The sequence below is a fragment of the Mytilus trossulus genome, chromosome 11, assembly GCF_036588685.1.
Source record: "Mytilus trossulus isolate FHL-02 chromosome 11, PNRI_Mtr1.1.1.hap1, whole genome shotgun sequence".
NCBI lineage: Eukaryota > Metazoa > Mollusca > Bivalvia > Mytilida > Mytilidae > Mytilus > Mytilus trossulus.
In genome coordinates, this window is record NC_086383.1 from 68353001 (window position 1) to 68380290 (window position 27290).

At 34.8% G+C, this 27290-nt stretch overlaps 1 long non-coding RNA gene across 1 annotated transcript; it reads left to right on the top strand.

Moving 5' to 3' along the window:
* Positions 1–7167: 7167 nt before the first annotated feature.
* On the top strand, positions 7168–26790 carry LOC134691495 (uncharacterized). Its single transcript, XR_010102152.1, has 7 exons — positions 7168–7284; positions 20389–20450; positions 21182–21250; positions 22337–22387; positions 24177–24259; positions 24440–24558; positions 26702–26790. It is a non-coding gene; the product is annotated as an uncharacterized LOC134691495 (long non-coding RNA).
* The last annotated feature ends 500 nt before the right edge of the window (positions 26791–27290 follow it).

Consider the following 27290-nt stretch of genomic DNA (forward strand, 5'->3'; position numbering starts at 1 on the left):
TGGGGTTTTTGTTTTAGTTAGGATCCAGTGAGGGATTGTTTTAGTGAGGATCCAGTGAGGGATTATTTTAGTTAGGACCCAGTGAGGGATTGTTTTAGTTAGGGCCCAGTGAGGGATTGTTTTAGTTAGGACCCAGTGAGGGATTGTTTTAGTTAGGACCCAGTGAGGGATTGTTTTAGTTAGGACCCAGTGAGGGATTGTTTTAGTTAGGACCCAGTGAGGGATTGTTTTAGTGAGGATCCAGTGAGGGATTGTTTTAGTTAGGACCCAGTGAGGGATTGTTTTAGTTAGGACCCAGTGAGGGATTGTTTTAGTTAGGATCCAGTGAGGGATTGTTTTAGTTAGGATCCAGTGAGGGATTGTTTTAGTGAGGATCCAGTGAGGGATTGTTTTAGTTAGGACCCAGTGAGGGATTGTTTTAGTTAGGACCCAGTGAGGGATTGTTTTAGTTAGGACCCAGTGAGGGATTGTTTTAGTTAGGATCCAGTGAGGGATTGTTTTAGTTAGGACCCAGTGAGGGATTGTTTTAGTTAGGACCCAGTGAGGGATTGTTTTAGTTAGGACCCAGTGAGGATTTGTTTGAGTTAGGACCCAGTGAGGGATTGTTTTAGTTAGGACCCAGTGAGGGATTGTTTTAGTTAGGATCCAGTGAGGGATTGTTTTAGTTAGGACCCAGTGAGGGATTGTTTTAGTTAGGACCCAGTGAGGGATTGTTTTAGTTAGGACCCAGTGAGGATTTGTTTTAGTTAGGACCCAGTGAGGGATTGTTTTAGTTAGGATCCAGTGAGGGATTGTTTTAGTGAGGGCCCTCATGGGGTTTTTGTTTTAGTTAGGATCCAGTGAGGGATTGTTTTAGTGAGGATCCAGTGAGGGATTATTTTAGTTATGACCCAGTGAGGGATTGTTTTAGTTAGGACCCAGTGAGGGATTGTTTTAGTTAGGACCCAGTGTGGGATTGTTTTAGTTAGGACCCAGTGTGGGATTGTTTTAGTTAGGACCCAGTGAGGGATTGTTTTAGTTAGGACCCAGTGAGGGATTATTTTAGTTAGGACCCAGTGAGGGATTGTTTTAGTTAGGACCCAGTGAGGGATTGTTTTAGTTAGGATCCAGTGAGGGATTGTTTTAGTTAGGACCCAGTGAGGGATTGTTTTAGTTAGGACCCAGTGAGGGATTGTTTTAGTTAGGACCCAGTGAAGGATTGTTTTAGTTAGGACCCAGTGAGGGATTGTTTTAGTTAGGATCCATTGAGGGATTATTTTAGTTATGACCCAGTGAGGGATTGTTTTAGTTAGGACCCAGTGAGGGATTGTTTTAGTTAGGACCCAGTGTGGGATTGTTTTAGTTAGGACCCAGTGTGGGATTGTTTTAGTTAGGACCCAGTGAGGGATTGTTTTAGTTAGGACCCAGTGAGGGATTGTTTTAGTTAGGACCCAGTGAGGATTTGTTTTAGTTAGGACCCAGTGAGGGATTGTTTTAGTTAGGACCCAGTGAGGGATTGTTTTAGTTAGGATCCAGTGAGGGATTGTTTTAGTGAGGGCCCTCATGGGGTTTTTGTTTTAGTTAGGATCCAGTGAGGGATTGTTTTAGTGAGGATCCAGTGAGGGATTATTTTAGTTAGGACCCAGTGAGGGATTGTTTTAGTTAGGACCCAGTGAGGGATTGTTTTAGTTAGGACCCAGTGTGGGATTGTTTTAGTTAGGACCCAGTGTGGGATTGTTTTAGTTAGGACCCAGTGAGGGATTGTTTTAGTTAGGACCCAGTGTGGGATTGTTTTAGTTAGGACCCAGTGAGGGATTGTTTTAGTTAGGATCCAGTGAGGGATTGTTTTAGTTAGGATCCAGTGAGGGATTGTTTTAGTTAGGACCCAGTGAGGGATTGTTTTAGTTAGGACCCAGTGAGGGATTGTTTTAGTTAGGACCCAGTGAGGGATTGTTTTAGTTAGGACCCAGTGAGGGATTGTTTTAGTTAGGATCCAGTGAGGGATTGTTTTAGTTAGGACCCAGTGAGGGATTGTTTTAGTTAGGACCCAGTGAGGGATTGTTTTAGTTAGGACCCAGTGAGGATTTGTTTTAGTTAGGACCCAGTGAGGGATTGTTTTAGTTAGGATCCAGTGAGGGATTGTTTTAGTTAGGACCCAGTGAGGGATTGTTTTAGTTAGGATCCAGTGAGGGATTGTTTTAGTTAGGATCCAGTGAGGGATTGTTTTAGTGAGGGCCCTCATGGGGTTTTTGTTTTAGTTAGGATCCAGTGAGGGATTGTTTTAGTGAGGATCCAGTGAGGGATTATTTTAGTTAGGACCCAGTGAGGATTTGTTTTAGTTAGGACCCAGTGAGGGATTGTTTTAGTTAGGACCCAGTGAGGGATTGTTTTAGTTAGGATCCAGTGAGGGATTGTTTTAGTGAGGGCCCTCATGGGGTTTTTGTTTTAGTTAGGATCCAGTGAGGGATTGTTTTAGTGAGGATCCAGTGAGGGATTATTTTAGTTAGGACCCTCATGGGGTTTTTGTTTTAGTTAGGATCCAGTGAGGGATTGTTTTAGTGAGGATCCAGTGAGGGATTATTTTAGTTAGGACCCAGTGAGGGATTGTTTTAGTTAGGACCCAGTGAGGGATTGTTTTAGTTAGGACCCAGTGTGGGATTGTTTTAGTTAGGACCCAGTGTGGGATTGTTTTAGTTAGGACCCAGTGAGGGATTGTTTTAGTTAGGACCCAGTGTGGGATTGTTTTAGTTAGGACCCAGTGAGGGATTGTTTTAGTTAGGATCCAGTGAGGGATTGTTTTAGTTAGGATCCAGTGAGGGATTGTTTTAGTTAGGACCCAGTGAGGGATTGTTTTAGTTAGGACCCAGTGAGGGATTGTTTTAGTTAGGACCCAGTGAGGGATTGTTTTAGTTAGGACCCAGTGAGGGATTGTTTTAGTTAGGATCCAGTGAGGGATTGTTTTAGTTAGGACCCAGTGAGGGATTGTTTTAGTTAGGACCCAGTGAGGGATTGTTTTAGTTAGGACCCAGTGAGGATTTGTTTTAGTTAGGACCCAGTGAGGGATTGTTTTAGTTAGGATCCAGTGAGGGATTGTTTTAGTTAGGACCCAGTGAGGGATTGTTTTAGTTAGGATCCAGTGAGGGATTGTTTTAGTTAGGATCCAGTGAGGGATTGTTTTAGTGAGGGCCCTCATGGGGTTTTTGTTTTAGTTAGGATCCAGTGAGGGATTGTTTTAGTGAGGATCCAGTGAGGGATTATTTTAGTTAGGACCCAGTGAGGGATTGCATTAGTTAGGACCCAGTGAGGGATTGTTTTAGTTAGGACCCAGTGTGGGATTGTTTTAGTTAGGACCCAGTGTGGGATTGTTTTAGTTAGGACCCAGTGAGGGATTGTTTTAGTAAGGACCCAGTGTGGGATTGTTTTAGTTAGGACCCAGTGAGGGATTGTTTTAGTTAGGATCCAGTGAGGGATTGTTTTAGTTAGGATCCAGTGAGGGATTGTTTTAGTTAGGACCCAGTGAGGGATTGTTTTAGTTAGGACCCAGTGAGGGATTGTTTTAGTTAGGACCCAGTGAGGGATTGTTTTAGTTAGGACCCAGTGAGGGATTGTTTTAGTTAGGATCCAGTGAGGGATTGTTTTAGTTAGGACCCAGTGAGGGATTGTTTTAGTTAGGACCCAGTGAGGGATTGTTTTAGTTAGGACCCAGTGAGGATTTGTTTTAGTTAGGACCCAGTGAGGGATTGATTTAGTTAGGATCCAGTGAGGGATTGTTTTAGTTAGGACCCAGTGAGGGATTGTTTTAGTTAGGATCCAGTGAGGGATTGTTTTAGTGAGGGCCCTCATGGGGTTTTTGTTTTAGTTAGGATCCAGTGAGGTTTTGTTTTAGTGAGGATCCAGTGAGGGATTATTTTAGTTAGGACCCAGTGAGGGATTGTTTTAGTTAGGACCCAGTGAGGGATTGTTTTAGTTAGGATCCAGTGAGGGATTGTTTTAGTTAGGACCCAGTGAGGGATTGTTTTAGTTAGGATCCAGTGAGGGATTGTTTTAGTGAGGATCCAGTTAGGGATTGTTTTAGTTAGGACCCAGTGAGGGATTGTTTTAGTTAGGATCCAGTGAGGGATTGTTTTAGTTAGGATCCAGTGAGGGATTGTTTTAGTTAGGATCCAGTGAGGGATTGTTTTAGTGAGGATCCAGTGAGGGATTGTTTTAGTTAGGACCCAGTGAGGGATTGTTTTAGTTAGGACCCAGTGAGGGATTGTTTTAGTTAGGACCCAGTGAGGGATTGTTTTAGTGAGGATCCAGTGAGGGATTGTTTTAGTTAGGACCCAGTGAGGGATTGTTTTAGTTAGGACCCAGTGAGGGATTGTTTTAGTTAGGATCCAGTGAGGGATTGTTTTAGTGAGGATCCAGTGAGGGATTGTTTTAGTTAGGACCCAGTGAGGGATTGTTTTAGTTAGGACCCAGTGAGGGATTGTTTTAGTTAGGACCCAGTGAGGGATTGTTTTAGTGAGGATCCAGTGAGGGATTGTTTTAGTTAGGACCCAGTGAGGGATTGTTTTAGTTAGGACCCAGTGAGGGATTGTTTTAGTTAGGACCCAGTGAGGGATTGTTTTAGTTAGGATCCAGTGAGGGGTTGTTTTAGTTAGGACCCAGTGAGGGATTGTTTGAGTTAGGACCCAGTGAGGGATTGTTTTAGTTAGGATCCAGTGAGGGGTTGTTTTAGTTAGGAGCCAGTGAGGGATTGTTTGAGTTAGGACCCAGTGAGGGATTGTTTTAGTTAGGATCCGAGTTTTCGGTCTATATGACAATATGAATAGACTGGGAGAACAAACTAGGTCAGTTTATAACTTGAAGTTTGTTGATAAAAGACAACGGAATCAAATGGAGATTATTTTAAGTTGTGATTTTTTTTCTGATGAAGGGGAGGTAATACACATTCCTTTTGAATGCCTAATATGTCCGATTATATATGTCGCTATATATTGTCTGGACGTCTTTATTAAAATATTTTCTGATGATTCAAGTTTTAATGTTGAATTTCCTTCTTTGACCGAGTTTTTTACTGCTTGATGCTCAGCAGAGGATTTTAAACATTATTTACAACTGTCAGAAATTAGGTCAAAAGCCAACATCTTTATTTGAGCAGATATATGTTGTATCAATATTGTTTGAATTAGCAGCTTTCGATTGTTTTCCATTAGAAAAAGTAAATAAGATGTTTTTTTTTCAGCCAGACGAAGTACGAACACAGTTGGTGAGTTATGTGTTGTTCACGGACCGTTGTTCACAGGAAATAACATTCTGTTAATGTGTTATGGGTTTATTTTCTCTGAGAAATTCAATAGAAAAACTCACAAACATAGTTCTATTCAGTGGCGGATCCAGAAATTTTCATAAGTGGGGGCCCACTGACTGACCTAAGAGGTGGCCCGTTCCAGTCACTCTTCAGTGATTTCCTATATAAGCAACCAATTTTTTTCCCAAAAGGGGGGGGGGGGGCGGGCCAACCTGCACCCCCCTTAAATCCGCCTCTGCTTTTGACTAATTTTCAATGTAGTCTTGTTATTCCATTGCCTAATTTTTAGCTCACTTCGGGCCAGGTGAGCTTTTCCCATCACTTGGCGTCCGGCATCCGTCGTCGTCGTCCGTCGTCGTTAACTTTAAAAAAAATCTTCTCCTCTGAAACTACTGAGCCAAATCAAACCAAACTTGGCCACAATCATCATTAGAGTATCTAGATTTAAAAATGTGTCCGGTGACCCGGCCAACCAACCAAGATGGCCGCCATGGCCAAAAAAGAACATAGGGGTAAAATGCAGTTTTTGGCTTATATCTCAAAATCCAAAGTATTTAGAGCAAATCTGACATGAATAGTATTGTTGTTTATCAGGTCAAGATCTATCTGCCCTGAAATTTTGAGATGAATCGGACAACCTGTTGTTGGGTTGCTACCCCTGAATTGGTAATTTTAACGAAATTTTGCTGTTTTTAGTTATTATCTTGAATATTATTATAGATAGAGATAAACTGTAAACAGCAACAATGTTCAGCAAAGTAAGAATTACAAATAAGTCAAACATGACCAAAATGGTCAGTTGACCCCTTAAGGAGTTATTGCCCTTTATAGTCAATTTTTAACCATTTTTCGTAAATCTTAGTAATCTTTTACAAAAATCTTCTCCTCTGAAACTGCTTGGCAAAATTAAACAAAACTTAGTCATAATCATCATTAGGGTATCTAGTTTAAAAAATGTGTCCGGTGACTCGGCATACCAACCAAGATGGCTGCCATGGCTAAAAATAGAACATAGGGATAAAATGCGAATTCGAATTTCAAGATATCTCCTATAATATAATATTTAAGATATTTTATATAATTTCATTTTTATAAGATATCTCATTTATTATATAAGATATCTTTAATGTTATATGATATATCTTTAATGTTAGATAAGATATCTCATAAAGTTTATATGATATCTTATATACTTTATAAGATATCTTCTAAAGTTTATAAGATATCTTCTAAAGTTTATAAGATATCTTATAAAGTATATGAGATATCTTATTAACAATTTTTATATAAGATATCTTATATAATTTATACGATATATAATGTAGTTTATAAGATATCTCATATAGTTTATAAGATATCTTATATAGTTTATGATATATCTAATAAAGACAATTATATCAGATATCTGATAAACTATATAAGATATCTTGTAAACTATATAAGATATCTTATAAACTTTAGGAGATATTTTATAAACTAAATAAGATACTTCCTATAATATATAAGATATCTGATTTAATTTCATTTTTATGAGATATCTTATATATTATATAAGATATCTTTAATGTTATATAAGATATCTCCAAAAATTTATAAGATATCTTATATACTTTATAAGATATCTTCTAAAGTTTATAAGATATCTTCTAAAGTATATGAGATATCTTATAAACAATTTTTATATACGATATCTTATATAATTTTGCTATAGAGATAACTCAAATGTTTGCGTTATTCGCAAAGATTCGCATGATCAGTAAACACTTACATACCTAGGTAGAAACGTAAACACAAGTTTGCATGACGTTAACACGTTTCTGTTCAAAACACTATTAAAGTTGATCTTTTGTTATTGGTTCAATAAACATATATTGCATTTGCATTGAAATGTATTGTATTACATACTTGATACCCGTATGTAGAAATGACTTGTCGACAATCATGGCGGTAATGTTTATAAAGGAAACGAAAATGGAAATTCTTTTAAACCAAGAGGACTATTTTTAAAGGTAATTTTCGATAGTCTGTTGAATATATATATTATATAAATATTTATTTATAATTTGGGAGTTGCTTTGCGTTTGATATGTTTGATGTGTATTGGGAACAGTATACCTATCAATATATATGTTCCTGATGTGTTTGAGCTTTTGATTTTGACATTTGATAAGGGACTTTCCGATTTGAATTTTGCATGGAGTTCGGCATTTTTGTTATTTTACTTTTCATTATTCAGACAGTTATATAAGTATATCGTAAGATTTATATTTGTGTGTTACATTAAATGACCTTTAGGATAAGAATATAATATTGTAGATTTTCGTGAACATGGGGGTATCAGGGATGCATCTTTTGTTGAAAAATGTGTTTTTAGTTTTTTATTATTTTTATTTTTGACAGCCTACTTTTTTAAACCTGCATCTCCGTATCTTCCTCCCTTTATCAAAGTTCTGAATCTACCAATGATCACCAATGGCAGTGGCGGATCCAGAACTTTTCCTAAGGGAGGGGGGGGGGAGCGCTGACTGACCTAAGGGGGCCCGCTCCAGTCATGCTTCAATGATTCCCTATATAATCAACCAAATTTTTCCCACAAAAGGGGGAGGGGGGGCCCGCACCCCCCTGGATCCGCCTATGAATGGTGAAAGATATCATATGTTACACGTATATATGTCCCCTTCGAGGACCTCATTCTGAAATGCGAGAAGACAACTTTTCAAGTAACTACTTTACCAAGTTATTTAATTCAATTCATAGTAAACCAAATTGAAAAGTTGGACTTCATAATACAAACTTGCTAAGCCTTGTTAGATGCACATATCTATTAGTTATAAACAAGTCTTACAGATTTTTCAATCGTCTTTGTGTATCGTCCCGTAAATGACTTGATTAACAAGTAATAGCTATCAGTGCTCTTTCAATAGGTAGCTTACACAGGTATATCTATTTAAAGGTCCATCTTACAAGAATTAAACATAACTTCCTTATTCATTGTACACGCAAATGTACCATTGATTATACCATTTGAATGAATCAGTCAGGTGACCTAGACATAAATTATTTTCCTGAATGTGACCTACCGAATTAGACCGTAGTTATTATGGATTTGTACTAACATGAGCTACACGACGGTTGCCGAACAGTGTGGAGTAGGATCTGTTAATTCTTCCAGGGCACATGAGATCAACCTCAGTTTTTTATGGGGTTCGTGTTGCTCAGTCTTTAGTTTTCTATTTTGTTTTTATGTAAGTTATTATTTGTTTGTTGGTCTTTTCTTTTTTAGCCATGGCGTTGTCAGTTTGTTTTTGGCTTATGAGTTTGAATGTCCCTCTGGTATCTTCGCCTCTCTTTTATTGATGTATTTCCAACTACACTAAAACAACAATTTAAGCACAAATCATTCGTCTTTTTTTTTAGGTATAGTTAAACATTGTTCATTAAAAAAATTATTTAAAAAAGTAAACAACATTGACATGACATAGTATGCGTAGTAAAGCAGAAAATCAGCATCTATCTAGAGTACTATTTGTAGTAGCAGGCGCCTTCCTGAGTGTCATTGAACTTTTATACAGGACATTTTTTTGCCCTCCTCCTTATTTCAAAATCCCTTATTTTTTGTTTTCTTTCAATTGTAACTATTTTTTGTGTTTTTCTGTGTTGTACTTTTTTTTCGGATTTCGGGACGTCGGGATTTACTTTATTGAAATTCGGGATTTCGGGATTTCGTGTTTTTAAGCTCGGGATTTCGGGATCAGGACCCCTCCTATCCACGGGGGGGGGGGGGGGGGGTCTCAACATGGGATTTTGGGTACAGGTGTGCAGCTGGGATTTTAAAAACACCCCCCGTTCATATATTGAATAATTGTGAAATCCCTACCTATACATATATTTAACAGCGAAATCATAACCCATTCATATATTTATCAGCTCAAATAGTACCTATATGCATATACAATCTTATTATACATTCAGTGAAGATCGTTGCACAACAAACTGAAATTTATGACCCATTGATATATCACAATCGGTCAATTACTGCCTATTGAAATTTCCTCGGTAAAATTGCACCCCATTGATATATTTGACGGATCAAAAAAGGGACCCATTCCAGCGGCACATATGTATATACCTTTATACATGAAGAGACCCCCACGTGCTCCTATCCCCCTCATAAATTTTCTACAAACAACGTTTGTTTATGATTTATATTAATATCAATTGCTAGTTTATTGTCGACAGCGGTCACTAATATTTATTTGTATCAGTTTTGCCGATTGACGACCAAATGTCAGATTTTTTCGTCATTTTTTCTATGTGATCTTCATTACTGCAAAACGAAAAAGGTTTTGGAATGCAACATTTTTTGTTTTCTTTCAAGAAAACTGTTCACATGGTCACATTTATTACTAGTACATTGGACAAATCAGAGTCATTTAATCTCATTACGAAATCCCATTACGAAATTGTTTACAGCATTTTTGTTTACCATATAAGACTCTGGAGCAGTCGGGGCGAGTCCAGGATTTTTCAAACGAGGGGTCGGATTTATTTCAGAAAACGGAATCTTTCTACTACCGCCCTTTACGCTATATAGGAATCTGCGATTCGAAGTTATAGTGTTGTTCTCTAGACAGCAAAACTTTAAAAAAAAAAATCCTATCAGAAAATTTTCCGGAAACAAGTCCTGAAACGAGTTGTATATTATGCATAGTAGATAGTTTCCCGCCGCCTGTCAAAGTATGTTTCCTGAAACGATTGTGAAAGAAATGGTAAGAATAGACGTTTTTTGTCAAACATACTAAAAGATATATCAAATATGTTGTGTATACACACAGAGATGTGTTAGAATAAGACGTGCAAGTTGAAATGCTGGTCCCAGCTGGTGCAGTGGTGGTCCCACAGGCATGACAGGCACTTGTTTCTATCCATTGGAAGAACCACTATCAACGTAAATATACGTTGATAGTGGTTCTTCCAATGGATAGAAACAAGTGCCTGTGGGTGGTCCTAGTTCCAAACAACAGTAAAATATACCAAGGACTTGTATAGTAGAATATACAAATCCTTGAATATACACATGTAATACTAAATAGTCATAGTTTTACTTTACAAGCAGTGGCGAATCCACTGACTGCATAAGAGGGGGCCGACTTCCAGTCATGCTCCAGTGATTCCCTAACTAACCAAGTTTTTCCCACAAAAAGGGGGGAGGATGGACCCCATGCCCTCCTCCCAAATCTGCCTCTAAGTTTTAACTAGTATATCTTTGACTCAGGCCCGTAGCCAGGAATTCCCAAAAGGGGGGGGGGGGGGGGTATTTGGACTTGCAAACTCAACTTTAACAGTCACAATTCAAACAGAAACTTGAGTTTAACAGTGCTTGTATTTGTTTTCAAGATAAGGGTATGTTTGACTACCCAATAGGGCCTTTCACGTGACGGTCTTTACAGAGACAGTTCACAAATTGTACATGGTATCAATGGCACTGGCTACAATTACCTTTAAACCAAGTGACATATAATACTGTATAGTTATTGTTATGTTGGACATTAACTCTCGTAATCAATGCTAGGCTTGGTTAGTAAGAGATTAATTACAAATGTAACAATACTATTTGTATTTCGGTTTAGGTTGTGCTATTTTTATGTTAGATATTAAAATTTAAACCAACTTGATCCTGATTTTTGGGTACCACGATTTCCCGCGAAATACGAGAAAAACGTAACATCCCGAAAACAAGATGATATATCCTGAGAAAAGAAATTTTAATGGTGTTTTAGGTGTTTTTTTGCTTCAATTAGTGTTACAGCATACAATGATTAAGGTTTATGGCGTTCATAATTAATAAAAGTACGCGGAATCTTCAGAAAATCAATTTTTATGTCTTGTATTTTTTTTTATGCAAATTCCTTGTTGAAAACAATATGGCTTACGTTATATATTGTAAGGTAGATAACTCGACTTGAAAGCAAAGTAATGTAGTACTGTTGGCTCACTGAGGATTTTGTGGTGTAGGATTTCGGCAATTTATTTGTGATCTTGTGCATTTGTATTATCTAATTGTGATAATATCAAACAAACCATACAATTATTTAAAGTCCAAAATAAGATATATACAAAATTTGCCATCTATTTTTTTTCTTAAAATTTTTATGTGCATTCTCTATTATTTGTTCCCTAAATGTCAACATCTTTCTGTATAATAAACATTGGAAATAGTGTCCATGGTCATGATGGTGTACCCTTTATAAAAATCATTTTTTGAAAACATTTCCTTAACTTTGAATAATGAAACATATTGATTATAGAAACATGCACCAGTAAAAACATATAGAATAGGGGAATGGAGCACTTATTTCGTAACTGAATCTCAAAATACACCTTAAATCATTGGTGTTATTGTCAATGGTGAGACCATTTTGATAAAATAACACCATTGACCAGTTTAGTAACACCACTGAATATATCATGACAATCAGTATTGTTTTGTGTTTCTTTCATGTTTAACAAGCTAAACATCATATTATTTATGAAAAACAATACTTATTTAACAATGTTTTAACAATATCATGTATTACATGAATGAAAGTGTTTTTAGGTCGTGTATGAAGGATTAGGTATATTATTATCATTTAATCTTATACAATTCACATATATTCAGTTTAAGTGTATTTTTTAGTATTTACCACTGCCATATTATAATTAGGACAGCCAACTTTTTTACGACAATGTATTCTGAAATTTATGTTTAAATAGAATGCACAGCTATATGAATAATGTCAATAAGTCATAATTTAAACCTAAACAACAAATTGGAACAGTTATTTGATGTTAAACAATAATATTAAGTACCTAAATGTATGCTTTAAATTGGTAACACCATTGACACGATTCTTTCAAAGGATAACCTAAAATTGTTAAAATTGAAGAAACTCTTCATTTTTCCCATGGCATATTTCTGAATATCGTTGCTACCATACTTTAGATTAGCGGGACACATTTAAAAGTTTTAAACAATGATATCATTTTTCAAAATATTACCTCGTCGAAATTTGCACTTTTTTTGATAATGACCCATATAAATAAGTTTATACCAACACAATTAATCATTTGATACCAAAAAAAGGTAGTTATAGAAATACGGAATGGCCGGGATATTTCTTAAAATTGACGGTCATTCTTTAAAAGTTATGGTCATCATTTATAAATTACGGTCATCTTAAAACCAATTATGGTCACCCTTGTTATCAATCGCTGATTCTGTTACGGTCATCTTGATTGTGATTTACGGTCATCTTGGCGATTTTTTCAAATCCAAATTTCTGTTTCATGCACATTTCTCGGTAGTCATTAGTGATTTCCGTGTGAATCTTTTATAAATTTACATCGTATCAACATATGATTTGTAAAGAAAATGTTATAGAAACCCTTAACAGACAATACAGATACTGACCTAATTTTTCATCCGACATCTTAGGATGATAAAATTGAGAATGGAAATGGGGAATGTGTCAAAGAGACAACAACCCGACCATATTAAAAACAACAGCAGAAGGTCACCATGAATGCAGTTACGGTCATCAGCTTTACCCCAGTGAAAATGTTATAGACCTCAATTGGAAATATTAATAGTTAAAAACTTTGACGAATCAAAATTCATTTCATTTAATTAACAATTACGATATTTATTAACAACAATCAGTTTTTTATATGAATGTAAAATAAAGGAAATTATTTGGTAAGCTTAAATACACCAATGAAGTTATGATAAATGTATAACTGTTTATAATTTCATTTTTAGCTCACCTGGCCCGAAGGGCCGAGTGAGCTTATGCCATCACTTTGCGTCCGTCGTCGTCTGTCGTCGTAAACTATTTCAAGAATCTTCTCCTCTGAAACTACAAGGCCAAATACTTCCAAACTTCAAATGATTGTTCCTTAGGGTATATAGTTTATAAATTGTATCAACAAACATGGTCGCCATTGCTAAAAATAGAACATAGGGGTCAAATACAGTTTTTGGCTTATATCTCAAACACGAAAGCATTTAGAGCAAATCTGACATGGGGGTAAAAATGTTCATTAGGTCAAGATCTATCAGCCCTGAAATTTTCAGATGAATCAAACAACCCATTGTTGGGTTGCTGCCACTTAATTGGTAATTTTAAGGAAATTTTGCAGTTTTTGGTCATTATCTTGAATATTATTAAAGATAAAGATAAACTGTAAACAGCAAAAATTATCAGCATAGTAAGATCTACAAATAAGTTGATATGACCAAAATTGTCAATTGACCCCTTTAGGAGTTAGTGCCCTTTATAGTCAATTTTTAACCATTTTTCGTTAATCTTAATTAACTTTTACAAAAATCTTCTCCTCTGAAACTACTAGGCCAAATACTTCCAAACTTTAACTGAATGTTCCTTAGGGTATCTAGTTCATAAATTGTATCTGAAGTTCTGATCTATCAACAAACATGGTCGCCATTGCTAAAAATAGAACATAGGGGTCAAATGCAGTTTTTGGCTTATATCTCAAAAACGAAAGCATTTAGAGCCAATCTGACATGGGTTATAAATGTTCATTAGGTCAAGATCTATCAGCCCTGAAATTTTCAGATGAATCAAACAACCCATTGTTGGGTTGCTGCCACTTAATTGGTAATTTTAAGGAAATTTTGCAGTTTTTGGTCATTATCTTGAATATTATTATAGATAAACATAAACTGTAAACAGCAAAAATGATCAGCAAAGTAAGATCTACAAATAAGTTAATATGACCAAAATTGTCAATTGACCCCTTAAGGGGTTATTGTCCTTTAATGACAATTTTTCACAATTTGTTCATCATATTTGCAAACTTTAAAAAATCTTCTCCTCTAAAACTACTCAACCAAATTCAACCAAACTGCAACTGAATGATCAGTAGGGTGTATAAAATAAAGTTTGTGTTTTATTTTCTATTTCGTCAAAAAACATGGCCGTCATGGCTAAAAATAGAACACAGGATAAAATAAAGTTTTTGGCTTATATCTCAAAAACTCCAGCATTTAGAGCAAAATAGACAAGTAGTTAAAGTATTTATTAAGTCAAGGTCTACCTGTCCTGAAATTTTCAGCCGAATTGGGTAACTGGTTTTTCAGGTATAATGCCCCTGAATTGATGATTTTAAAGAAATTTTGCAGTTTTTGGTTATTATCTTGAATATTATTATAGATACAGATAAACTGTTAATAGCAAAAATGTTAAGCAAAGTAAGATCTACAAATAAGTCAATTTGACCAAAATTGTCAATTGACCCCTTAAGGAGTAATTGCCCTTTAAAGTTTTTTTTTTACAATTTGTTCATCATGTTGACTTACTTTAAAAAAAATCTTCTCCTTTGAAACTGCTGTATCAATTTCAGCCAAACTTAGGCTAAATGAGTTTCAGAGTATCTAGTATAAATTTTATATTTTATTTCCTTGTATGTCAAGAAACATAGCTCCTATGGCTAAAATAGAACATGGGAGAAAATTTTTTTATTTTTTTTGCTTTTGAAGAAAATGGGACGATTCAAAGAACATTTAAATAAATTGAAAAGCCAAAATAATCATTGATGAGATATTTAACCAAAAAAATTCAGGTGAGCAATTCAGGCTCTTGAGAGCCTCTTGTTTATAATAGAATCTATTCTTTCAGTACATTTGATACTTTTCTATTCTTCCAGTTCTTTAAATACTTTGATTTTCTTAAGTTGTCTACCTTTAGAATGTCCGCCATATTGTGTCCAACAAGGATTTTGCACAAGACATACAAATCAAATTTTTGAAATGAAATTGCATTTTTATTGAATAAAAACGAGTAATATCTCTAAGTAGTATTCTTTCATATTGTCAAAAGTAGTAAACCACTATAAAAAGTAACATTACACCATAAAAAATGTTTTTCTCAGGATATATCATCTTGTTTTCGAAAGATTACGTTTTTCTCGTATTTCTCTTGAAATCGTGGTATCGCTGATTTTTTTTTTTTTGCTGAATTCTCCGATATATGCTCCATAAAAATGACAATAGTTATTTAGTTATTATTGTTTCTATTAGTATTTTTATTAGCTCACCTGGCCCAAAGGGCCAAGTGAGCTTTTCTCATCACTTGGCGTCCGGCGTCTGTTGTCCGTCGTCATCCGGCGTCGTTAACTTTTACGAAAATTTTCTCCTCTGAAACTACTGGGCCAAATTTAACCAAACTTCGCCACAATCATCATTGATGTATCTAGTTTAAAATTGTGTTTTGTGACCCGGCCAACCAACCAAGATGGCCGCCATGGCTAAAAATAGAACATAGGGGTAAAATGCAGTTTTTGGCTTATAACTCAAAAACCAAAGCATTTAGAGCAAATCTGACATGGGGTAAAATTGTTCATCAGGTCAAGATCTATCTGCCCTGAAATTTTAATTTTAATTTGGGTTGCTTCCCATGAATTGGTAATTTTAAGGAAATTTTTCTGTTTTTGGATATTATCTTGAATATTATTATGGATAGAGATAAACTGTAAACAGCAAAAATGTTCAGCAAAGTAAGATTTACAAATAAGTCAACAGGACCAAAATGGTCAGTTGACCCTTTAGGAGTTATTGCCCTTTATACTAAATTTTTAAACATTTTTCGTAAATCTTAGTTAACTTTTACACAAATCTTCTCCTCTGAAACTACTGGGCCAAGTTTTACCAAACATAGCCAGAATCATTATTAGGCTATCTAGTTTAGAAATTGTGTTTTGTGACCAGGCAAACCAACCAAGATGGCTGCTACGGCTAAAAATAGAACATAGGGGTAAAATGCAGTTTTTGGCTTATAACTCATAAACCAAAGCATTTAGAGCAAATCTGATATGGGGTAAAATTGTTTATCTGGTCAAGATCTATCTGCCTGGAAATTTTTAGATGAATCGGACAATTCGTTGTTAGGTTGCTGCCCCTAAATTGGTAATTTTAGGGAAATTTTGCTGTTTTGGGTTATTATTTTGAATATTATTATAGATAGAGATAAACTGTAAACAGCAATAATGTACAGCAATTTAAGACTCAAAAATAAGTCAAAATGACCAAAATGGTCAATTGACCCCCTAAGAAGTTATTGTCCTTTATAATCAATTTTTAACAATTTTCATAAAATTTGTAAATTTTTACTAACATTTTCCACTGAAACTACACGGACTAGTTCATTATAGATAAAGATAAGTGTAAGCAGCAAGAATATTCAGTAAAGTAAGATGTACAAACACATCACAATCACTTAAACAACAATTTTGTCATGAACTGTCTGCTTCCTTTGTTTAATTTCAAATATACCAAGGTGAGCGACACAGGCTCTTTAGAGCCTCTAGTTATTTTTATTCAACAAATAATATTATAATATTGGTCAAATAGTTTTTTTAAAGTATTTATTGTTTTAATATATGTTCTTCAAGATAACAGTTTAGTTATGCCAAAGGTTAAGAATATAGTTCAATGATTTAATTTTGGATGTAACGTGTCTTCTGATTGGCTGACGTTATTTTGTTATGAGCCCATAGACATGATATATGTTCTTCAAGATAACAGTTTAGTTGTGCCAAAGGTTAAGAACATAGTTCAATGATTTAATTTTGGATGTAACGTGTCTTCTGATTGGCTGACGTTATTTAGTTATGAGCCCATAGACATGATATATGTTCTTCAAGATAACAGTTTAGTTATGTCAAAGGTTAAGAAGTTCAATGGTTCCATGTTTAGAAGAAAAGTATTCAATTATATGAATTTAACTGCAGCATCACTTGTTTGTGATGGCTGTCTTTAATTGTTCCACCTGACCAAAAATGTGTAAAACATGCACCAAAAGCACATACTGGATGTACTGAAGCTGCCATTGAACAACAACATGAGCAATGAATACTATAAAAGAAAAACAAATGATATGTGGTATCCATTTATGACACAAAATCAGTACATGCACAGCAAAAAATCACACACGAATAGCAAAGGAACAGTGCTCTTATTGCTGTTCTTAATCTGAAAGTTACAGTCAGTCAAAGGTAATACTTGTACAACATTTTTTTTTGTACAAGTAGAAGTAAATAATATATACTTATATAAGTTAATAATAATGTTTGAACAATCTACCCTTAATTTTCTCAAAAATTTACTTGTAAAAGTATTTTTTTTCCTAATCCCACAACAATTCTCCAGTTTTGAGATGTAAAAACATGACTTTAACAATTATTCTCAGGTTAGCTCATAATTTTTGTTTAACTTTCAATGTTTCGTCTCATTGATTCAACAAAGAAACTGATTGCCCAAAGGGCAAGGCCTTCAAAAATTGCCCCTTGGGGGCTTGTAAATGAGCAGTGCTCTTAAGATAACAGACAAATGAGATTTTAATTGGCCATGAAATTACTTAAATGATTAGTAAAGACATCTGCAAAGGACAGACAATTAAAAATTCTATTAAAGCAAAGAAGTCCTAAAAATTAAAGAGTATCATGATAAATCATCTCATCTGGGCCCACAACAAACTCAGCCTTTTTCATATTCGGCATTAGAAAATCGAGACTATAACAAAATTTGTAATTATACTTTTTGCTATTAAGACTCCTGAACAAAGTTTTTGCTCAGTTCTTATTATTTTTCTTCTTGTGATCTATTTAGGCGTATTTTGAGGGGCCAACAGAAGGGATGAATTTACTATGTCTATAGAATCCTATGGGATTTTTTTTAAAATTTTCAAATGACTATAACTTGAAAACAGTAAGTGACAAACACACATGGTTTTCAGTAATGATCACAGGACCAGAAAACAAATCAAATTAAATTTAGGTTGAGTCCATGGGGTCACCCCACCCAACCCCTTATGTTTGAGAACTTAAAAACAGTCAAGATCCCCACCCCTAAACCATATATATGCTTACATTGTATATGGTACAATAAAACAAATCAAATGAAATAAGGTGAGTCCCCTGGGGTCAATCCCACCCCTTGTCGTTTGAGAACTTGTTAACCATTGAGATCCCCACCTATAAACCATATATATTCTTATTCAGTACAATAAAATAAATCAAATGAAATAAAAGTTGAGTCCCCTGGGGTCAATCCCACCCCCTTGTTGTTCGAGAACTTGTTAACAGTTCAGATCCCCTCCCATTAACCATATATATTTTTGTATGGGACAATGAAATAAATGAAATGAAATATAGAGGAACTCCAGAGGGGTCAGTCACCCCACCCATTTCTTTTTGAAAACTTTTAAACAATCGAGACCCCCACCCCTAAACCATATTCATTTTTGTATATGGCAACAAAACAAATCAAATGAAATAAAGTGGGAGTAAGGTCAGCTCCACCCCCTCATGTTTGAGAACTTGGAAACGGTCAAGATCCCCACCCCTAAACCATATATTTTTTTGTATGGGGCAACAAAACAAATCAAATGAAATAAAATGGGAGTCCCTTTGGGTCAGCCCCACCCCACCCCTCTTGTTTGAGAACTTGGAAATGGTCAAGATCCCCTACACTTAACCATATATATCATTGGACTGGACAATAAAACAAATCAAATGAAATAGAAGGCCAATCCCCAGGTGTCACTCACACCCCCTTGTTGTTTGAGAACTGGTAAACGGTTGAGATCCCCACCCATAAGGCATAAACCATATATATTTTTGTATGGGACAATGAAATAAATGAAATGAAATATAGAGGAACTCCAGAGGGGTCAGTCACCCAACCCATTTCTTTTTGAAAACTTGTAAACAATCGAGATCCCCACCCCTAAACCATATACATTTTTGTATGATGCAACAAATCAAATGAAATAAAATGGGAGTCCCTTTGGGTCAGCCCCACCCCTCTTGTTTGAGAACTTTGATATGGTGAAGATCCCCTACTCTTAACCATATATATATTGTTGTACTGGACAATAAAACAAATCAAATGAAATATAGAAGAAGTCCACAGAGGTGACTCCACCCCCTTCTTTTTGAAAACTTGTATATGGTTGTCATCCCCTACCCTTAACCATATATAGTCTTGTATTGGATATTAAAACAAATCAGATGAAATAAAAGGCTAGTCCCCTAGGGTCACTCTTACCCCTATCTCCTGCCTGTTTTAGAAGTTGTAAACTGTCTAGATCCCCACCCCTGAATCATGAATATTGCTGTACATGATTTCAAGAAAATTTGAATGACATACAGGTGTAATACCTAGACGTCACTTAACTTGTGCATATCACTTTACTAGACCAGACAAATTTGTATTGGACTTTGCCCAATGTCAGGCGACCGTGGGAATGACTAATTTTGCGCGCTTGGTTTAGGAGACTTCGTAACAGCATCCTGTAATAATTATTTCTTGTATAAAGTATTTTTTTTAAGTAGGACAAACGTTAACAACGCAATCTACACGACAAGTTACTTGTCATAAGCTAAACAAGTATATAAAATTGAGAATGGAAATGGGGAATGTGTCAAAGAGACAACACCCCGACCATAGAAAAAACACAGCAGCAGAAGGTCACCAACATGTCTTCAATGCAGCGAGAAATTCCCGCACCTAGAGACGTCCTTCAGCTGGCCCCTAAACAAATAAATACTAGTTCAGTGATAATGAACGCCATACTAATTTCCAAATTGTACACAAGAAACTAACATTAAAATAATACATTTGTTAATACAAGACTAACAAGGGCCAGAGGCTCCTGACTTGGGACAGGCGAAAAAATGCGGCGGGGTTGAACATGTTTGTGAGATCTCAACCCTCCCCCTATACCTCTAACCAATGTAGAAAAGTAATCGCATAACAATACGCACATTAAAATTCAGTTCAAGAGAAGTCTGAGTCTGATGTCAGAAGATGTAACCAAATAAAATAAACAAAAAGACAATAATACATGAATAACAACAGACTACTAGCAGTTAACTGACATGCCAGCTCCAGCTAAATTAAACTGACTGAAAGATTATGATTTCATCATGTGAACATCAGGCACAATCCTTCCCGTTAGGGGTTTAGAATCATACCATCATAACATACATGTTCAGACATGTTTCAACCGATATTTATCTGAAACTGAAATTAAGCTATTTTATATTTTCAGTTTAAAGATATACTGTCCATTTTTATTTGATTCAAATCCAGTGAATTTATAACTTGGTAAAGGTAAGTGAACTGTTTTATTTCTGCCTGAAAGATCTACTGTTTGTTTTTATTTGATTCAAGTCCAGTCAATTTATTACTTTAGTAAAAGTAAGTGAATATTATAGTCAAATTGTATTGACACGTTTGGTTATTTATTTTATCAAATGAAATTCAGAAATATATTTCAATTGTAAATGTTTAATATTCTTAAAGGGGAGATAATCAAGAAATAACTGGTTAATTCTAAGGAGCATTACACCAGCGCTTATTTCTGTTCTTTTTTGTCCGCACCATATGTAGATATGATTTAAAATTATTCAAGCTACTCTTCAAATCTTTCCATTTTCATCACTTTGATTTTTAATTCTTTTTAAACAGGATTAATATTTTACACTCATCTACTTTTGTGAAAAAAATTGGAAACAAAAAATAACATGACATCATTACAAAATTAATTGCATTTGGGAGTCCAAACCAAACAAAACACAGCAATCATTACAATGTGAGTTGCTTAAAAAGTAAGAGTTTTTAAGAAGTCACTTGTGACGTAGGAAAGAAAGATTGGATGTTAATGTCAATGAGACAGCAACCATTCAATGAAAGAGGTCAACATTGTATTCAAACAATGAAAACTTAGTACTTACATTAATGAGCAACACAAGTGCCACATTTTTAATTTTGTGTTTTGTGTACTGTTGTTTGTCTTTTTCTTTTTTTGCCAAATTTTTATTTTGAACATCTATTATTTGTAGATCTGTGTCCAGTAAATGTGATCCTTGTCCAGTCAATGTGATCCTTGTCCAGTCACGTTACTATTGTAGGTAAGTGTACAGTATATGTGAACTTACACATAGGATTATTTACTATTGAAATTTGTTTCCAATGTAAAATATTCAAACTCTATAAGGGGAGCTGATAATCAACATATAGTTTTTACATTCAAAATACCATAACTCCAATGTTTTTATAGTATGATAGTAAACAAGACACAAATAATGTGATGACATCATTACAATGTTGTTTGCCTTCAAAAATAGATTGGTTGAACTTAAGCATTGAACTTGTGCTAAAGAAAAATAAAGTGAGCTAAATGTCAATGAGACAGCAACCCAACAAAGCAAGAATGGAGAAGTGTACAGGTCAATATATATAAGAGATGTGTACAGGTCAATATATAGTCAACAATTCAAAAATAACCTCACATGACAAGGTCTACATTTTCATAAATCTGGCCATAAAATTTAGGATCATTCATGTTAATGAAATAACTAAGAAATAATTCATGGAAGCCATAGATTCTAACACTCTGGATAAAATTCGAATATCAAAGCCTAGGCCATGTAGGCCATGTGTAAATTTCAAACAATCTATGGCTTCTATGAATTATTTCAATTCTAATAGGACAAATACGGTCATAAAAAAACTGAAGCGAGTTTGGGTATCCTGTGTGTGTTCTTTTTTACTCCTTGTTAGATATAGCATTCTAATACATCCGTATCTTGCATGGATTATTTGGTGAATAACCACTTGAAAAAATCTTTTTAATTCTTTCAACATTTTCAATTCTCAAACCCAACATTTGCAATTTTTATTTTCATGTTTTTCACGTAAGCTTCTGTCAAATCCAAAGATGACATTTCGTAACTAAGGAGCCGCCATGTTGCTGAAATCAGAAAACCTTCAAATAATGCAAAAAAAAAATAGAAAATAAAGCAAAACTTACCTCAAAATCAGTTTTAAAACAATATCATACGAATTTCGATGGTTTAAACAACACACACACATTGATATATTTATATAACAAGTACGAATGAAGTATTTTAAAGTCATACTTCAATTTTTCAAATGTATCCTGCTTAAACAAGTAAATTATATATGATTTATACATTGTAGTTTTTTTTTCACAGATGCTTTTGATGATGGCACAACCTCACTTATAAATTAGACTGACCTCAGAGGTACATAAGTATTTATCTTATAGTATGTATTGTATAATATATGTTTTTAAAGACAAATCATTTCCTAAAAACCGCCTCATTGATCTTCAGGGTGTTGTGGTATATTGTGTTCAACTTAATTGTGTGAGGTGGTGGGTTTGAACTGTGGGCAGTTCAATCAAAGACTTGAAAATTAATATTTGCTGCTTCTTCAAAATGAAGTTTTCACATCTGTCTTACATCCACTTCCTGTTTTCACATCTGCCATACAGCCACTTCCTGTTTTCACATCTGCCATACAGCCACTTCCTGTGTTCACATCTGCCATACGGCCACTTCCTGTTTTCACATCTGCCATACAGCCACTTCCTGTTTTCACATCTGCCATACAGCCACTTCCTGTTTTCACATCTGCAATACAGCCACTTCCTGTTTTCACATCTGCCATACAGCTACTTCCTGTTTTTACATCTGCCATACAGCCACTTCCTGTTTACGCATCTGCCATACAGCAACTTCCTGTTTACGAATCTGCCATACAGCCGCTTCCTGTTTTCACATTTACCATACAACCACTTCCTGTTTTCACATCTGCCATACATCCACTGCCTGTTTTCACATCTGCCATACAGCCACTTCCTGTTTTCACATCTGTCATACAGCCACTTCCTGTTGTCACATCGGCCATACTGCAACTTCCTGTTTTCACATCTGTTAACCAGCCACTTCATGTTTTTACATCTGCTATACTGCATCGTCCTGTTTTCACATCTGCCATACTGCAACTTCCTGTTTTCACATCTGTCATACAGCCACTTCCTGTTTTTACATCTGCCATACAGCCACTTCCTGTTTTCACATCTGTCATACAGCCACTTCCTGTTGGTTGATAGTTTGAAATAATACAACACTCATTGTACAATGAACATTTCTTTTTCTTTGCATCTATATGGAAGGTAATGCTTTTATATCTGATGAGCAGCTTGGTAATGTTGATTTGTAGAATGTTAGCAATTTTTGTTTCTACAGTGCAACTTCTTTCTGTTAACCAATAGTTTGAAATTATACAACATTGATTGTACAGAGAAAATGTTCATGGAAATGCATGTTATGATAAACAATGATACAAGTATGCCTAGATAAAAAAACAAAGATATAAACAATTACAGGACGTCCATCAGCCTTCAACAATAAGCAAAACCAATGCCATACGATGATGAGGAGTTGTGGTATGATTAACAATGATACAATTATTCCTTATCCATAGGACACAGTTATAAACAATAACAGGACGTCCATCAGCCTTCAACAATGAGCAAAACCCATACCATATAATCATCTATAAAAAGCCTTGGTATGATAAAATGTAAAACATTTCAAATGAAAAAACGCACAGCCTACTACAACAATGAAGTAAAAACAAATATGGTACAAAATTATAGGTCCTGGCTGCAGACAGGCACATAAAGAATAAAAAAAAAATATTGAATTTAATCTAGATATAGGAAGATGTGGTGTGAGTGCCAATGAGACAACTCTCCATCCAAATAACAATTTAAAAATTAAACCATTATAGGTTAAAGTACGGCCTTCAACACGGAGCCTTGGCTCACACCGAACAACAAGCTATAAAGGGCCCCAAAATTACTAGTGTAAAACCATTCAAACAGGAAAACTAACTGTCTAATCTATATATGACTGTTCTAGTTGATTATAGACAGTGTTTCGAGAAGCTGAAAAATGATATTTAATATTCAGATATTTTTCTTTGTGTCTTAATGCTGGTAAATAAAACTTTTGAAATTGCTAGGTCTGGGAAAGTGCAATAGATGTTCTGGTGTTCGATGGAAAGAGTCCCACCCTGTTTGTAGAATACATTTGTACCTCATTTAGGTATGTGATTAGATTTTTAAGGTTTTGAGTTCAGTTCATTAAATTAAATAGTGCAGAAAAGTTGAGATAAACTACTGTTTCAATGCTATTATATATTATTTGAATGAAATAAGAAGATGAAAATATTAGGTCAGTATTTTACCACCCATATTGATCATGTATTTTCATTTCTATTTTTAGGCTATAATGGAGGATTGGAATAGTGTAAGATTTACTTAATAGTCTCCTTGCCATTTGTTGTTTTGTTCCCCATTATTGTACAATTAGTTTTAGCCGCTATAATGGAGGATTGGAATGAGGTAAGATTTACTTAATAGTCTCCTTGTTATGTGTAGTTTTGTTCCCCATTATTGTACAATTGGATACAAGTATGTGATAACTTGAGATAAAAACTAGTAGAATTTTAAGTGAACTACCAAACTACTTATTCCAAATACAAAAAAATACAAAACTGGGACAAAGCAAGGTGCACTCGAAAACATTTGACACTTTTACTCATTACACGGGTGACACAAAAAGGATTTGAATCAGTATTCAGTAACTGAACAAAACAAACAAAAATGCAGTTTAAAAAATTAAAGCGAATATTTTTCAAGTATGAATGTACATGATGTATGAGGGGGTGGACAGCTTCTAAAGGAGGTGGGAGGTGGGAGGCGGTACCGTAGGTTGGAGAGAAAAAGAAGATTATAAAAGTTGGTGGTGGGAAATAGTGTATTATTTATGTAGTACCTTCAGAATCCTTGTTTACAATGTCAAATATGTAACTCTAAGTAGGTCTGTAGAGTTATTTGAAAAAAATATTGGGACAATTTTTCTAAATAAAAAAAAATAAAATACAGAAGTTATTTCCCCTTGTCATTGTTAAGTTTATGTGAGTTGAATAAGACCAATCTATTTTATGGTATAAAGAGCTAACTGATCGATACAACACCCTTTTTTAAAAGGACAAAAGTAGGGGCAATTAAAGGACTAAGTGAATGAAACACAACTACATGTCTTCAAAAGGCAATTAAAGGACTTAGTGAATGAAAAACACAACTACATGTCTTAAAAAGGACAAAAGTAGGGGCAACTAAAGGACTAAGTGTATAACATGTCTTTAAAGGACAATGGTCAAAGTCCAGAAAATACTACAAGAAAGAAAATTCAAGGATATGCCAAATCTAGTCCATGATTTTATAAAAAAAATATTTTTTTGAAGGTTAACAATTTTGTCAAGCCTGCGACTGTAGTCCTGAAGTCGCAGAAAGCTCGAGATAGGGATAGTGATCCGATGGCGGCTAACGTCTTAAAAGCTTCATATTTTAGAAGGTTGAAGATCTGGATGCTTCATACTTTGTTACAGATGCCTCATGTTATGAAGTTTCATGGTCATTTCCATGGTTCAGTGACTACTTGAAAACAATATTTTTTGTAATGTTAAATTCTCTCTTATTATAAGTAATAGGATTACTATATTTGGTATGTGTGTACCTTGCAAGGTCTTCATGCCCGTTAGACACTTTTCACTTGACCTCGACCTCATTTCATGAATCAGTGAACAAGGTTAAGTTTTGGTGGTCAGGTCCATATCTCAGATACTATAAGCAATAGATCTAGTATATTCAGTGTATGGAAGGACTGTAAAGTGTATATGTCCAACTAACAGGTGTCATCTGACCTTGAACTCATTTTCATGGTTCAGTGGTCACAGTAAGGTTTTTGTGTTTTGGTCTATTTTTCTTATACTGTATGCAATAGGTCTACCATATTAAGTGTATGGAATGATTGTAAGGTGTACATGTCTAGCTGGCAGGTGTCATCTGACCATGACCGCATTTTCATGGTTCAGTGGTCAAAGTTCAGTTTTTGAGTTTTGGTCTTTTTATTTAATACTTTATGCAATATGTCAACTATATTTGTTGTATGGAAATATTTCATGATGTATATGTCAATCGCACAGGTTTTATTTGACATTGACTTCATTTTCACAGTTCATTGCTCAGTGTTAAGTTGTTGTGTTTTGGTCTGGTATTCTTAAACTATAACCAATAGGTCAACTATATCTGTTGTTTGGAAGAATTGTTAGCTGTACATGCCTTGACCTCATTTTCATGGTTCATTGGTCAATGTTTAGTTTTCTTGGTTAATGTTAAGTTTATGTGACAGTTGTGATAAAACGTTTTATTTAGGACTATCAACATAATATCAATGATTAGTAAAGAAGGCGAGACATTTCAGTGTGTGCACTCTTGGTGTTTTTCTTGATAATATAAAATGCATATTCCCAACAATTATATGATATTTAAAGAATTCCTCTCTGTCTGTTTTTTGACAGAAACTTACTACAGCTGCTGGGAATAGAGATATACATTTTGTAGAAGCCTTAAAATTATGGCTACAGAATGGTGCAGACATTGATTATCAAGATTAAATGTAATTTCTATGTTATACTTACAGAAACTAACTACAGCTGCTACGTATGGAGATATAGAAGCCTTAAAATTAAGCCTACAGAATGGTGCAGACATTGATTATCGAGATGTAAGTAAAATAGTCACATTCAAAACTACCTTATTTAAATAATTCATAGAAAAATCATTTGAAGATACAGCATTTTATGGTACATGAACCAAAAAAAGACACAAAACTACATGTAACTTAAAATTAAAGCACAGTGAAACAGTGAAAACTACAAGTAACTTCAAAATGTTGAATATTGTACATAAACACACGACAACAATTTACTTTAGAACTATAATTACAGAAGTATAAAAAATAAAAAACAAGTTGCTTCAGAACATAACAGATTGTACATAAGCAGTATAAAACAAACAAAGTTCTAAAAATTACTTCAGAACAGAACAAATTGTACATAAGAAATATAAAACACACAACTATAAATTACTTCAGAACATAACAGATTGTACATTAGCGGTATAAAACACATAACAAGTTACATCAGAACATAACAGATTGTACATAAGCAGTATAAAACACTCAACCACAGGTTACTTCAGAACATAACAGATTGTACATCAGCAGTATA